Raw genomic sequence first — 16,913 nt, 5'->3', positions numbered from 1 at the left:
CCCAAATATTTCATTAAGCATCTCCTAAGAATAAGCACACTGTCTCAAATAACCATATGCCAATACTATGGTTTAAAAAGTAATTTCCTAGTATCATCCATATTGTATCTACAGTGATTTACTTAGGTATCTTCAGAACATCTTTTAAACTCACTTTGCCAAAACACCAATCATGGTTCATGAATGACATTTAGTTTTTACATCCTTCTAGTCTTTCAATTCTTAAATGTTTCCTGTGCCTCTCCTTTTTTTTCCTATACTACACCAATTTTTCTTTTTTTTTTTTTTTAACAGACCAGGCCAACTGTTTTGGAGAATGTTACAAACTTCAGATTCATCAAATTGTTTTCTGATGGCATCACTTGTTTCTTTGTGTCTGTATTTCCTGAAATCTCAAAGTTAGGTGCAAAGCCTTAAATAGATTCAGGTTAATTATTTTTCTTAAGACTGCTTCTTAGCTGAGGATACGTGCTTCATATTATGTCACATCAGAAGGCATACATGTCAGATTGTTCCACTATTATCAGTACCCAGTTTGATCAGTTGGTTGTTCTATGACAAAAATAAATTTCCACCTTCTCAATTAGGAAGCATTTTGTCTCATGACAACTTCAGTTCAGTTCAGTTCAGTTACTCAGTCGTGTCCAACTCTTTGCGACCCCATGAATCACAGCATGCCAGGCCTCCCTGTCCATCACCAACTCCCGGAGTTTGCTCAAACTCATGTCCATCGAGTCGGTGATGCCATCCAGCCATCTCATCCTCTGTCGTCCCCTTCTCCTCCTGCCCCCAATCCCTCCCAGTATCAGGGTCTTTTCCAATGAGTCAACTCTTCACATGAGGTGGCCAAAGTACTGGAGTTTCAGCTTCAGCATCAGTCCTTCCAATGAACACCCAGGACTGATCTCCTTTAGGATGGACTGGTTGGATTTCCTTGCAGTCCAAGAGACTCTCAAGAGTCTTCTCCAACACCACAGTTCAAAAGCATCAATTTTTCGGCGCTCAGCTTAGTACCATATAAACATACTAATGACTCTAAAATCATTTAGTGGTTCTTATCAAAATCATTTTTTAAATTGAAAGTTACAGAATTGAGATTTTCTAACTCTACCATTCCTTATACATTTACTAGGTGTCATTCTTCTGTAAAAAGCAAGCCATTTTTTGTTTCATTTAGTTCTTTGATTTCTACCCTCAATTTAAATTTGTCTGATAAGTAGTTCAAAATCCTGCTTTTTAAAATTTTGGTCTGCTTTTACTTGGTATATGATCACAGAAGTAATCAAATTAAAATGAGGTCACAGTGGATTAGGATGGACCTTAACCCAATATTACTGATGGTTTAATAAAAAGAGAAGAGGCTAGGAAACAGACACACAGGGAAAATACACTTTAATGACAGGGGTGGAGAGGGAGTGATGTGTCTACAAGACAAGGAACACCAAGGATGCCAGCAGCACCAGAAGCTAGGAGAAATGTGGAACCTATTCTCCCCTGGAGTCTTCAGACAGAGCGTGGCACTGCCAACACCTTGATTTTGGAAGTCTAGTCTCCAGAACTATGAGAGAAAATTTTTCTATTGTTTCAATCCACCTAGTTTGTGACTGTTAGAGCAGCCCTAAGATACACATAGGTTTGGTCTTAATTCTGTCATACCTTAGGTAATATTTTGCTTTTAAGTACTTTTTTTCCCCCTACATTTGGATATTTTCCTTTGCATTGTCAGGACATGTATACGTGAATTTTAAAATTACCTGAGTGTCCCAAGTTTATGAAAGGGTGACTCGCTTCCAACTTTTCTCCTCAAAGAGAAGAAAAACCTCGAGCCCTACCATCCTGCCCCACCTCCTATGGTCTGACCCCCTCCCGTACCCCAGCTTCTTCCAGGACAAGTTCAGGCTTCAGTTCCTGCTTCATTTTTGGTCCCTGATATTTCCTTCACTTTCTGGTTTTCCCTAATACTCCTTAAAATGTATAATTATTATATTTCACTTACCATTTCTAGATTTTATAGCAAGATACATTTTTTTTTTCAGGTTTTCTGACCTTATTCCTCTCGGAAGACTCTATGGACAGGTTTTTCCTATGTACATACTGGATTCATTCAGACCTCAGAGGCAGACTTCCTTGCTGGATTGGAGACTCCGTTTTCACCGCCTCCCTCCCCTGTTTCTGTGAGTCCACTTGAAGGGGAGGGGTTATGAAATGATGGAAGGTTACAGCTCATTTTACCACGAGCAACAAAGGTCCAGCAGGAGAGGGCAGGCACACCGCACATGAACGCGATGAGACAGCTGAAACGCCATCCATCTCTTTAAGGCAAGCCTTCGAGATGAGCTCATCTGCCACTCTGCTGGATATGGTTCTAATATTAAAAACCATTTGCCTAGCATCTTTACACCATATGTTTAAGTCCTCAGAGTTTGATTCAAAATATCAGAATAAGTGTTTTCTTTAGTCTGTGGAACATCTAGGAAACCATATGGCCTTATTGCTGACAAAATTTTAACATGGGCCTTTAACATTTAGGAGAACCTTCAAAACAAAGTGCAGAATACAAGAAATTTTCCAAAGAAGGGTAAGATAAAGGGAAAAGACAAAAAAAATTTAATGGCAAGTGAATCTGGCTAAAGAACAAAAGGTAGAAAATAATTGGTAATCTTCAAAAAAGCAACAAAGACAGAAATGAGTACTGGCTAACCCAACCTAACCTAACCATCAGGAAACCACAGAAAAAGAGCACCAAGGGAGAGAGTTCTAACAGCTTCACAGTTCTGTTGAGTTTTCAGCTCACAGCTGGGTTTCAGGATATTGCTTCAGGAAATTTTAATTGGAGTTCCTGAACTTAAAATTTATTCTACTGGGAAAATCATATCTATATGGAAAAACACAATAAAAAATCATAAATGCCCAGCAGGTTGAGAGAAATCTTGCCACATCTTCAAATACGATGAAAGAACGTGAGATAAACAGCCCATCCCCTCATTCCAAATGGGTTGAAACAATCAATTCAAAACAAATTAATTTTTAAGAAAATGAAAGAAAAACAGTAAGTCCCTAACAGATGGATCCTGAACACACAGAGGAGCTCAAGTTCTCTAAATATAATTTTGCCTGTGTGTGGGGCCATATGTTCTCCTTTGGAGACTGTGGTAGCCAGAACTATTTTCTTCTTTCACAGAAATCACCAGCAAGTGTGACAAAGCAGGGCACTCTCATGCACTCTCACTGGGAGTGTAAATTGTTCCATCTATTATGGGATGCAAATTTACAAGATGGGTCAAAATTTAACAGGTGTATTTTTTGATCCAGCAACGTGATCCCTGGGTGTTAAGTCTAAAGAAACAACTGAATAGGGTATTTATTGTCACATAATGGTGACAAATACTGACAATCACCTAAACACTCACTATTAGATGACTGGCTAAACAAATGATGGTACATTCCATGTAATACATAAAATGGATGGGACACTGAACCAGTGAGCTGCCCTTGTTTAAACAGTCACATGGTCTTTCCTGGGAGTTTAGGACAACACAGTGACTTAAGCAAGCACTGCTGGTCAGACTAGTGGAGCCAATGTTCAGCATAGCAGGAGGGCTGATAGGCAGGAAGATCTGTAGGAGACAGACTAAAGCTTTTCCTGCTTGTAAGCCAATCTCAGTGAATTTCCTCTTTGAACTATGTAAACATGGAGTGGAGAGGACAGGAGAGGACATCCCTAGAGGGTAATACTGACATTCTTGTCAATCTGGCAAGTATATATTTCTGTGGGTTTTTATACAGTTTGGATAAACATAAAATGTGACCATTTGTTTCCTTCACCTTGAAAGGTATGAAACAGTTTAGGCTGGTTGCACAGAAGTCTAATAATATCTTCACCAAATGACTGACAGTGAATCCATCAGGGTTATATAGATGGAAGTATTCCAGAGAATTTTGGCTTTTTATCCCACATGACATCTGTAATTTTATTTTTTACAGTTTGCCTATCCTATACCTTCAGGAAAAGGATAAAAATTGAAAGAAAAAAATTGATGAACTATCTAACTTCAAGGTCAGAAACATCTTCCATGTACTTGTGACCTACACAGAACAGGAGCTTAAAGTTCAATTTGGTCCAACTCTACGCATGCAAAAACAATGCCAGGGATCTTGTTAAATGACCTGCCCAGCATCATTTTATTCATCTAGTTTCATCTTTTATTTCCTTTTCATCTTTGTCAGTTATTTAATATTGAGTCGGCCAAAAAGGTCGTTGAAAACCTGAACAAACATTTTGGCCAGCTCAATACTTGTCAACTCTGGCCAATGAAATTTTACCTCTTGATACTATCTCATACTACTTTAGTTTACCTGAAGCCTGGGATTCAGAACCATTCCAATACAAACATACTCACACGGATGAAAAATAAAAACAAAAACTTCCCAAGGAGTTTCTGCTGGTTCTCACCCATTCGTGAAGACTTCTCAGATATTGATTTATCTATTCTGTTCTCCTTCTGTCTCCTTCTCTCTCTTACACACACCCATACACACACACACACACACACACACACTCGCCATTGAGCACAAGAGTCCTCGCTTTCATTAACCCCCTAGAACTGTACACCATAAAGCTTCTTCAACAACCACACTGCATTCCCCCAGAGATTTCCCCACATCCCCACATAACCATTGTTAAGTATTCTAACTGAAGGCTCAGCGACCACAAGGGCTTGCTTCTCTGTCCAACATAAAAGGTAAAGGGGTATAAAGCACAGAATGGGGCTGCTTTTCAGTCCAATTCCGTTTCTACATGGACCAAAAATAGACACTGGTTTAAACAAAATTCAAAAATGCCACCAGCTACATTTTACTTTCCTGGGGTCACTGGTACAGAAAAGCTTATGTATTTGTATAGTCCAGGACTTATTGGACCAAGTCTGGAAAGCTATCTCAAAGCTGATGTGAGGAGCAGTCATCATTAACCACATGTCTTGGATTATTCCATGAGGCAGAAATTGAGAGTCAGACAGTACCATGCTTTATTAGACAAGACAATGGAATCTTGGGAGGTTAAGATTTTGACCAAAGCCATAAGTGAATATCTGTATCTGGAGTTGGGTCCAGGTCTCCAAGTCTTCCTAACCAGGAGTCTATTAAAGTACATAATATTCATCTTTAAGTTCTTCCAGGATCCTCTAGAGAAGTACCTGGTCAAATATATCTAAGTTCTGATGACAGAATCCTACACACCACAAGATTAGATGTGTAAGATTAGGTGTGAACAAGATTAGGGGTAAATAAGAGTAAGTACAGAAAGACAGAATGCAGAGGATGAATATGCTTTTCAAATTCTAATAGCCCATTTTCAGATCTTGGAGATTCAATGTCAATCTGTTATTTCTTTTTCCTTTCAAGCAACATCACAACAACAGAGCAAATGAGAAGATAAGAAGAATGCAGGAGAAGCCACCTAGGCCACATAGGAAGGAGGTAAGGCTTACAACACCTAGCAGCTTCTGCATCTGCAAAACTGTGGGATGTTCAAACCCTTCTTGATTCATTTCAAGCTCAGCAGTCAAAAAGGCTGTTTGAGAAGCAACGATGGGGATTCCTTGATGAAATTATTAATAGAATGTATGCACTAGGGGATTTCTAATGAAGTTGCTAATATAAGAATTGCTTATGCCAGATGACTAAAAATGTTGCTTTGATTTCCTCAGGTTATGGTATGAACACGAACGCTGGGACTGGCTACTACACTGATGGAGTTTATATAGAAATTCATCTGAGGATGAGTCCAAGCTGAAAATGGAAAGCCAGCTATGAACATAAAAGACAGCGGACGGTCTATGCAGCTGTTGGCAGTGTATCTGCCCACCTCTTGGTCCTCACATCCCAGTTTCCACATCCCAGGTGAACTCTAGTACCCATGTGGGGTCAAGGTTTCAACTAGACTTAGTTCACTCCCAAGCAGTACATCCCTTCATATATATATGTGATTATTTATATATATATATATATAACAATATATATATATACACATATATACATAACTATATATATATACACATATATACATATACATATGTATATAAAATATGTACACATATATATGCATATATATAATTATTTATGGGGGCTTCCCTGGTGGCTCAGATGGCAAAAAATCTGCCTTCAATGCAGGAGACCTGGGTTCAATCCCCAGGTTGGGAAGATCCCCTTGAGAAGGAAATGGTAACCCACTCCAGTATTCTTGCTCGGAGAATTCAATGGACAGAGGAGCCTGGCGGGCTACAGTCCATGGGGTCACAGAATTGGACACAACTGAGCAACTAACAACATGATTATTTATATATTTACATAATACATATTTTTTTTAATCGGTTATTGTATCTATAAGAGACACTAAAGTTTCTGTAATGCTCAGCCTCTCAAAACCACCCTACAATAAGCACAAGTTCAAGAAAGGAAAGGAAGGTAAGAGGATCACAGAGACACCATGCAAAGATATGTATGGAGCTCAATTTAAGCTTTCATACCCACACAAAAAATGTGAAGGCTAAGAACCAAAAAAGGCAAGCAAGGGCCTGCATCCCTGAGAGTCAAAGGTAATACATGCAAGCATTCTTTCTTTTTCTTTTTGTTTACAAAACTATTTTCTTTACAGTCAACTTCAGGGGACAAACATAAGTCTGAAATCCTCATTATAAAATACAAGTGCAACAGCAATTTGTGGTTAAAATATCCTTCTTTGAAAGTTATCCTCTTTAAAGTTATCCTCTTTAAAAGGAAAAAAAAAAAAAGGTATCTTCATGCCAGTAATATGGGCCTCCTGAGTCCTCCAGCCACCCCTAATTAGGATGGCACACTTCAGAACTGAGAGGGTTTGGGGATTACACAGAGCCTCCTTGAATCAAAAGGCTAAACAAGGAAGACCACAACACAGCTTGGACTGGGCTTGCCTCCTCCTCATCTAGGGTTCCTCCACCCCAACCCCCAGTCAACGCCAAGCTGCCTTTTAAAAATGCAACATCAATACTAAAGGCCTCTATTACTTATGAAGGTCATTCTAAGAAATGACCCTGATATTCCCCGCCAATTCCCTCAGATAATTTATTTACTCAGCAGCAATGTAGAAACAGACATAGAGAATAGACTTATGGACTATTCTTATGGGGAGAGGGGAGGAGAAGGTGAGATGCGTGGGAAGAGTAACATGGAAACTTACATTACCACGTGTAAAATAGATAGCCAACGGGAATTTGCTGTCTGGCTCAGGAAACTCAAACAGGGGCTCTGTATCAACCCAGAGGCGTGGGATGGGGAGGGAGATGGGAGGGAGCTTCAAAAGGGAGGGGATATATGTATACCTATGGCTGATTCATGTTGAGGTTTGACAGAAAACAGCAAAATTCTGTAAAGTAATATCCTTCAATAAAAAAATAAATTTTAAAAAATGCCACCCCCAATTTGAGAGACATCAAGATAGGTTGCTTTTCACAATGCTTCCATTAAAAAACAAAACAACAACAACAAAAAAAACCTCGAATAGCTTTTTCTTTGCTTATTCCTGCCAAGAAGAAATTCTCTCTCCTAGCTCTCTGAACAAAGGCCAACCTGATGGAAAAGGGACTGTGATTATGTAACTGCCATTTGACCCACCACTACCACCACCACCACCTAGAGCATCAGTACAGAAAGAGCTTTTCACAGAGAAGGTCAAAGACTCCTGGTGAGCACCCAGGGAGTTCGGATACCTCCTGGCTATAGAAAGTTTCCATCTGTTGGAGTATATTGAGACCTAAGCAATCACATTTCTTTCACTGACACTAAAAACCTTACTGACTTAGTGAAAATAATCCAATTACTCTGTTTGTGTGCAGAGGAGAGGAGACAGGTAAAGTTTCTGAACTCTTGGAAATAAATACTTCCAATATTTACTGACACCTCAGGCATCTGATCTGCTGTGTATCAAGCAGAAACAAGCTTCCAAGGCCGCTGAATTTCTTTCCCATCCTTCATCATGTGCCTGTCACCATTTGGAGGCAGAGGGATTGCATTTCATTAAGAGAAAATGAAAAGAGCTTGATAAAATGGTGAGCTGAGAGATACCACTGAACATTCCAGAGTTTTCACTCACTGAATAAAGCCATAAAAAACAGCCAGGGGAGAAAATAAGATGATATTCTGTATGACCTGTTTTTGTTTTATTTTGTTTTTTGCCTCTTTCCCTGTATCAGTCTCTGGCTATTTTTCTAATTTTTTCTTATTTGTTTATTGTATAGTACTACAATTGTTATTGGGTTTCCTCAAAATTCAGCATTATGATTGTTGTGAAAGATATCACTGAAGGGCTGCCTCCCTTACTCCATTCCCTATCACCAAAAAAAGAAAAAAAAAGCTCTATCTGCAAAACCGTTAGTGGGATCTATGAACACAAAGTTTGGTGTTTAACTCAATTATTTTAATACCTCAGAGCACCTCTTCAGGAAATTCCTCACCCCCATTTTAATGGCACACAGAAATCTAAAGAGACTATGCTCACTTTACCTAGATATGGATATTTTCATTTCTACCTGTCAAGCACTTAAAATATTCACACTCCTAAATATTTGCTTTTTCCTTTGTTGGTTTCAGCTCTACTGTCTCGGCTGACAGAAAGAAAAAAAAAAGTGACATTTTATAAACTGAACTCTGAAGGTTAATTGATAGTTAATACTGTTAAGCTGGTAGAGATGTGCCCAGCATATAGCAAATCCAGGACTATGGTACAAAAAGCAACAGTTGTTTTTAGAATAGAGCACTTGAGAAATTCCCTAGAGAAAAAAAAAAAGAAAGAAGAACTAATGTTTTCTTATTAGCATAAAAACGGGCAGGCAGCAAGACTTTTGGTACATTCCAACATCAGCTCCTGTCTCCAAATTCCTCACGGTGATTGATTTTTCTTTTCTGAATAATATGGAAGTTTCCAACTAGCTAAAAGAGAAAACCACTGCCGAAGAAAATCCTGAAGAGTAGTAGGTATGGAAGAAAGTAGTAACATGAAAGCTAACATATATGTCACGTAACTTCAGGCCATTAATACACATTCTAAATTTCCATTATACATTCAGTAATAAATTCTTCTATCAAAAAGAATTATCATAAAAATTTCCACCAAGGTATCAGTGGCTAATGTTACTCCAAACATACTGATGTTCAGTGTCTATCCTGAGAGCCAAATGAGACCCCTTTCTCATCAATGACTCCTCCATGCATTTTACTCACTTCCTGCTAGTTCATCCACCAGGGAATGCATCGATTTCTTTTCTTAGCAACTTCAGTTCTTACAAAGCAATGTTAGAGAAAAAATTATAAATTTTCACATGGCAATTTTGCTGCCCTCTTATACATCTATGGAAAAGCTTTTGTACAAAACAGTAGAATAAAAAACAACCTCTCATTTTCTTGTTTCTTTGAAGAACCTCTATACCACTCACATTCTACCAAGCAAAATAAAAACAAAAATATCAGCTTCATTGCCATTTTACAAAGAAGGAATGACACCTTCTAAAAAGTAAAAATTCTGTATTTAGTTCAATTCTTTGTGTGTGTGTGTGTGTGTATCTAATGCAACCAAAAGTATATCCATTAGGTTTCTTACTGTTGGGATTTCTGTTCCAGGAACCAGAGTTCAGGTTCTTGCCAAAGGACAACAGATTGCCAGCAATCAAAAAACTCAAAAGAGGACACCAATTCATTGTACAAACATCACTTTTTCCTTGCTAATGGAGACATCCAGCAAATTTACAAAACTCATTATCAACACTAGTATACATGTAAGGTCCCAAGTGGCGAAGACTTAAAAAAAAAAACTTTTTAATATTAATGGACAATATGGTGACATGGTTCAAAAAGTACCAAAAGTATTTTAAGTCCTCATGAACATCAATACAAAAATCCTCAAATGTATCAGCAAATTGAATCTAGCAATATATAAAAACTATATATACATATACACATAGCCAAAGGTGATTTAGCTTAGGTACACAAAGCTAGTTCAACATTCAAAAATCAATTAATGTAATATATCATATCAACAAGCTAAAGACAAAAGAAATCACATGGCCGTATCAACAGATGCATAAAAATGATTTAACAAAAAGCAACACCCACTGAAAACTCAGCAGGCTGGGAATGGAGAGGGACTTCCTCAACTGGATAAAACATATTTACAGAAAAACCTACAGTTAACATATTTAAGGGAAGAAACTAGAAGCGTTTCCACTAAAATTTACTGCAAAGCAAGGATGTGTCCATTTACCACTCCTTTTCAACAATGTACAGGTAGTCCTAGCTAATTCAAAAAGACCCCCACTCCCCACCCAAAAAAGAAAATAAAACGTACACAGATCAGGAAGGAAAAATAAATAAAACTGCCTTTGGTTGCAAATGACATGATTGTCTCGGTAGAAACTCTGAAAGAATCAACAAAGAAAATTACTGGAACTAAAAAGCAGTTACACCAAGGTTGCAGGATACCAGGTTATTACACAGAAATCAATTGCTTTCCTATTTACCCGCAATAAACAACTGGATTTTAAAATTAAAAACACAAAGCCTCTTATATCAGCCCACCCAAAAAAGAAATAGTAAGTATTAATTATAACAAAAATATGTAGAAAATATTTATGAGGAAAACTACAAAACTGTGATGAAAGAAACCAAGAAGAACTAAATAAATGAATGAAAGTGAAAGTGAAGTCGCTCAGTCGTGTCCGACTCTTTGTGACCCCAAGGACTGTAGCCCACCAGGCTCCTCCGTCCATGGGATTCTCCAGGCAAGAATACTGGCGTAGGTTGCCATTTCCTTCTCCAGGGGATCTTCCCAACCCAGGGATCAAACCCGGGTCTCCCACATTACAGGCAGACGCTTTAACCTCTGAGCCACCAGGGAAACTCCAATAAATGAATAGATATTCCTAAATAATGAAGACTCAATACTGTCAAAATGTCATTTCTCCCCAATTTGATTGACAGATTCAGTCCAATCAAAATTCCAGGAAGATATTTTGTGGAAATCAACAAATTGGCTCCAAAGTTTAAATGAAAAGGCAAAAGACCAAAATAGCTAAGCCAATGTTGAAGAAGAAAAGCAAAGAGGATGGACACCACTCACTGGCAAGACTTACTATGAAGTTAAACAACACAGTGTGGTACTGGAGAAAGAATAAATGAGGATCAATGGAACAAAATTGATGGCCCAGAAAAGGACCCATGTAAGTATAATCACCTAATGTTTGACAAAAGAATCAAGACAATGAAATGGAGTAAAGAAAGTCTTTTCTGCAAATGGGGAGGAAACAATGAGACATACACAAGCAAAAAATAAATAATAGTAATAACCTAAACACAGATCTTACACCTTGCACAAAAATCACCTCCAACAAATCAGAGACCTGAATACAAAATGTGAAAACCATAATATTCCTAGATGAAAACAAAGGAGAAATTCTAGATAAACATGAGTATGGCAATGGCTTTTTCATATTAGTTGTTTTGAGACATCGGATACAGGACTGTCAGTGTGATGAACTGTTAACCTTAGATAAGGAACTCGGTAATGTCTGCGGGCAGACTTCACTAAGACAGAGGAGCAAACACAGAGGTCGGACCCCCTGGAGCCTAACTGTTAACACCCTACTGATGGACTCCTTACAGAGACCCCTGAGCCCAGGGCGGTGGAGGCTCTTTGCTGGAAGACAAAACTCCACGCTGCCGAGAGCTGCTCCAGGGGCGCTGCCAGCAGCTCAGTCAGAGCGGAAGGCAACTTCCCACTCACAGGTGTCAAGAGACCCACTGCTGGACGAGGGATCCATGTTCATGCTGAGATGCCTGCTTCCCAGACTTCTTGGAGATGTTCATCACTCTCTTTTCTATTTTCATCGCTTGACTAACTTGTGTGGTAACTGTGTGGAACAAACTACTTGATTCTTGAATTGCATATTGGCTCCATTTCCTCAGGCTCCAATCCCGTGATTCTTACCCAGCCTCACTGCAGCAACAGAACCACTTACCCCTCTTCTGACAGAAAACTAATCACAACAGGAGAGCTCTGCACCTTGCGTTCTTCCACATCAGTACACAACAAGCCCCCTCTGCTTTTTTCCAACACTGGCACAGTGATCCATGATTAATGTACCACCATTACCTAGCCCCTATTAATATACCTGTGTATACATGGTCTCTCTCCAATACTCTGCCATTTCAAGAATGTAACTCTGCACAAATCATTTCACATGTAAGCAAGTATATCTCAGAAAAATTATCAGAAATTGACTGCATTTATAATTTTGACACATATTTCCTAACTGGGCCATTTCTTCTAATGACTAAAATACCTCCCCTCCTCAGTATATGTTAGTCGCTCAGTCATGTTGACTCTTTGCAACCCCATGCACTGTAGCCCACCAGGCTCCTCTGTCCATGGAATTCTTCAGGCAAGAATACTGGAGTGGGCTGTCGTGCCCTCCTCCAGGGGATCTTCCCAACCCAGGTACTGAACCTGCGTCTCTTATGTCTCCTGCACTGGCAAGCAGGTTCTTTACCATTAGCGCCACATGGGAATCCCCCCTCTTCAGTACATATCCTTAAAGATTATCAGGCAATTTATATGGATTATGTAGTATTTTATAATAACTGTCAAAAGCATTTAAAATCATTAATTTTAAAGTCAAAATCAAATATTGACAAAATGACAAATGATGATCAAGGAAAAATGTCTAACATTTGAGAATGGAAAAAAATATAATCCATTAAGTTACTAGAATAGCATGTTTGTTTTTTTAATAAAATACCAACTATGTCATTGTAAAATCTTCTGTAACTACAATTCCCGTCAATTTTTGTCTGGACACAAAAACAGCAGATTTGACCCCATGGACTATACAGTCCATGGAATTCTCCAGGCCAGAACACTGGAGTGGGTAGCCTTTCCCTTCTCCAGGGAATCTTCCTAACCCAGGAATCAAACTGGAGTCTCCTGTATTACAGGCAGATTCTTTACCAACTGAGCTATGAGGGAAGCCCCAAGAGGAAAGCAGGTCAGTTTATTTGTAGGTTTAAACAAATTCATGTTTCACATGTTCAATAAATTAAATACTTTTGCTTTTTACATGTAGAAATCATATGCAAACAAACAGAAAAACAAGCTTAAACTGACAAAAACTAATTATAGAAGGGACTCACTTGTAGATTACCCTGAAAAATCAAAGTTACTAAGAAATGCACTAAGTACTCACATTTCTCTAAGCAATGTACTGTGCTGGCCAAAATGTTTATTTGGGTTTTTCTGTAACATTTTATGGAAAAACCCAAGCAAGCTTTTTTTTGGCCAACCCAATACTACTAACCAATTGTGTATTATCTGTCCAAGAAGTAAATAAAATATCTTTAATGTTTTTATTGATAATGATGGTAATTTTTCTGATTGATAAGGTAAAGCACTAATGGACTAAGGGTTAGGAAGGAAGTAAAAGGTCAGTTCAGGTCTCAAAAGAAAGGTTCAAAACTGGTAAAAATCTATAAAGCAACAACTAGAACAACAAATAAAGACAACTGAAAAAATACCTGGACATGATTCCACTGGCAAAGAGCTCAACAATCCATAGCTCTACTCAATGGAGTGTGTACAGCAGAACAATTAATATGAAGTTGCAAAACTACTGGGGAAGAAAGGGGAGCAGCATGGATCTTAGGCCACATTATAAAGAACTTTAAGGCATTCTCCTGGAACTTGCCTCTTCTCAAAATCATCACCTCCAGTGCCTAAGTCCTGAGTTCTGTTTTCTTCACGGCTTTTGCTCAGCATTCAGAAGCACCTAGAACACAGCAGGTGCTCACAGCATAACTGCTGAATGAACAATGGCATCTTCTTAGGACAGTCAGACTGCCCACTGCAGCACCCTCGCAGATCTTTCCCCATAAGCCTTATTCCTTCTGTGTTCTCCCTCATCAGAGCCATACTCTTTCACTGTCCAGTCAATGCAAACAATAAATCTGAACAACTCATGCAAAAATGCAAACGACTACCAGCAGTTTAAAGTCTTGTCCCTATAAACCCATATAAGGATACCTGTCAATTCTAGAAAATAAAATCCAAAGGCTGATAATTCAAGTACCTAGGAGGAAACTGTAGGGGCTTAAAGGCAAAAAAAAAAAAAAAAATGTGCATTTTGACTTACCTCCCCAAGAGCCTTCAATCTTGTCTTAAAGAAGATAGACTATAATTAGATTCTTTTTTTTTTTTTTTCACTTTTCAATTTTTTTTTTTTAATTTAATTTTATTTTTTTTTTTTATTCTTTGAATCAGCCATGGATTTACATGTATTCCCAATCCCGATCCCCCCTCCCACCTTAAGTTCCAGATCTATTTTGCCAGAAGTTACCAGAGGAAGATAGTCTCACCATTAATTAAATGAGAATGGAAGCAATGAGAGATGTGACAGAAGGAAAAGGGATTTTGTTCCTTTGCTAAAAATGTGAGGAGAGGAGAAACTGCTTTCGTTTCAAGGTCACATTTGCCATCTCTGTATTCTGTATAAAGAATCCAGTCCATGAAAAAATAAGAACTGAGACCATAAATTGGGAATAAACACTTCAACAAAGACATCATCCAGAAAAGAAATTAGCTGAACAGAATCAATGGCTTTGCCACAAGCATAATTCCCTGTTTAAAAAAAAAAAAATACCATTATGTTCAACTGAACCAGCTTTTTATAATTGCAAAAAATCATTCTGAACCAACCTTGACACATAACAGTCATAAAAACAGTCTTAAAACAGTCATGACTTTAATTACAAAGACTTTCTTAGTTCAAAGGATCACTTAAGAAACCGTTCTTTAAAATTCCTGAGTCCAAAGGTTATAAAACACACAGTCCGGAATGAGACTCCTAAGGAAATTCTTTCCAAAGCAGAGGAGATAAATGCACAAAAGTCTTAATCATTTGGTCACCACGCTCTTAAAAAAAGAACTTATTTCTTGGCAGAGTAAGGTGAAAACAAAAATATAAATGTTACAAATATAAATATCAGAAATCTAGCATGCGGTACCTACAAGGGACAGATCTATCACTGACTTAACCAGCACGCTAAGACTCTGGTTATGAGCTACTGCAAAAGTCTCCACTCCTCAAGACAAGTTCCTTTCTCCATAGGAGGAGCTTATTTAAAAGCATAGTGTTTACCACTGCTCTGGGAGCGAGTTTTGGGAGGCTACAACACAGGAGTCTGCTTGCAGCTAATCATTATGCCTACAGTTCATTCATGGACACTCTACCAAGTGGACAGGCGACCCTGGCTTAAACTTCATGAACAAATGACCAGGCTTCCCACAGGTGTAATAATTCAACTATATGCAGACCACCTATTTGCATCTTAAGTTCTTCAAAGTCTTTGTATTTTATTCAGTTAAGTGTACTCAGTGCCTGGCACTTGACCTGTCATTCTTAATAAAAGTCAGGGGCTAAGAAGGAAGTGGGGAGGGAGTCCATCTCTGACCAGGCAGACTGTCTCCTGCAAGCCACAGGATACATTCACAGTGTTCACTTTCCTCCCCAGACAGATGCCCTGACACCTGTCGTGAGCTTCAGCTGGCCACAGGAGCCAGGCACCTCATAACCACAGTAACTGGCAAGATGAGCTGGCAACCTACAGGGTTTCTACAAACCAGGGCCTTGGTAAAAAATTAAAATGATGTTTCCGATTCTAAAGAGCACATATGATGCAGCAGAAACCAAGACCAAAGAGAAAGAGGTCAAAATCCAGGGAGCTGAAGCATGCAGAAGTTCATATTACATCTTACATCACAGCAAGGAGATAAGCTGTCACATCCCCAAGCAAAGCAGATGTGTCTAACTTCTTCTGCAGTGCCTGCGGCATCCCACTGGGCAATGCTGAAAGCAGTTATAAGACAGATGCAAAGCAGACACAAATATTTATCCCATAAATAGCTACTGAGCAGTAATTTCCTGCCAGGCACCAAGCTAGATACCATGGGAATAGGAGATACATCAGAGACAGACGACTGCTGCAGTGTAGCAATTTAGGAGAGAAATGATGTCTTGTACATACAAAACCATAATGCGCAGCAGAGCACAATTTTTATGAGAGGCACGGGGAATATAGTGCATGCATTAACAGAAAAGGAAAGAGTAGAATTAGAGAATTCCTTCATTTACTCGATATTTACTAGATGCCTACTTACCATGTACCAAGCGCTGGTCTAGTATTAACTATAGACGCAGGACTAAGTATGGCCAACCAAGTTCCTGACCTAATGTGACCTAAGGTCTGGTGGGGTGGATAGAAAAGCTTACAGATAAATCACTTCAGGAAACACTGAGTACCATGAAGAAAAAGAACACGGCTTTTGAGAGTACAGACTGCACCTTTAAGTAGGATGGTCAGGTGAGGGCTTTCTAATGACATGATATTTGCCAAAAGACCAGAATCCAGAGAATAGTATACGTGAAAATGTGTGTGGGGGGGGGGGGGTGCGGGGAGGGGGAGATTCCAGGTAGAGGAAATGCCCAGTGAAAGGTTCTACCGCAGGAAGAATCTTGAGGTGTTCAGGAAAGGCCAACAAGGCCAGTGCCCCTGGAGCAGCGCTAAAGAGGGCAGGGCTAACACTGGGAACTGAGGAGAGAAGGCCAGATCAGGCTCCAAGGCTGTGGTCAGGAAAGGCTGAGGGAGGGTCCAGGGTGCCTCCTGTTTGTCTCCTGTTACTTATACCTTATATTAGCATGCTGCCTTTGTTACAATTAATAAGACAATACTGATACATTATTATTAATTAAGTGCATAGTATATTCAGATTTCCTTCCTTTTGAAATGTAGTAACTCTTCTTTCCCTTCTAGGATCCCATCCAGGACACCACATAACC

General features: G+C 38.9%; 1 protein-coding gene across 2 annotated transcripts in view; it reads right to left on the bottom strand.

Annotated features, from left to right (window-relative positions):
- SH3GL2 (SH3 domain containing GRB2 like 2, endophilin A1) overlaps window positions 1-16,913 on the bottom strand; it is a 215,934-nt gene that overhangs the window by 97,887 nt on the left and 101,134 nt on the right. The gene's annotated exons all lie outside the window — the stretch shown is intronic.

This window comes from Cervus canadensis, chromosome 14 (genome assembly GCF_019320065.1).
Source record: "Cervus canadensis isolate Bull #8, Minnesota chromosome 14, ASM1932006v1, whole genome shotgun sequence".
Lineage (NCBI taxonomy): Eukaryota > Metazoa > Chordata > Mammalia > Artiodactyla > Cervidae > Cervus > Cervus canadensis.
The sequence above is the reverse complement of the archived record's forward strand: the minus strand, read 5'-3'. Positions and strand labels throughout refer to the sequence as shown.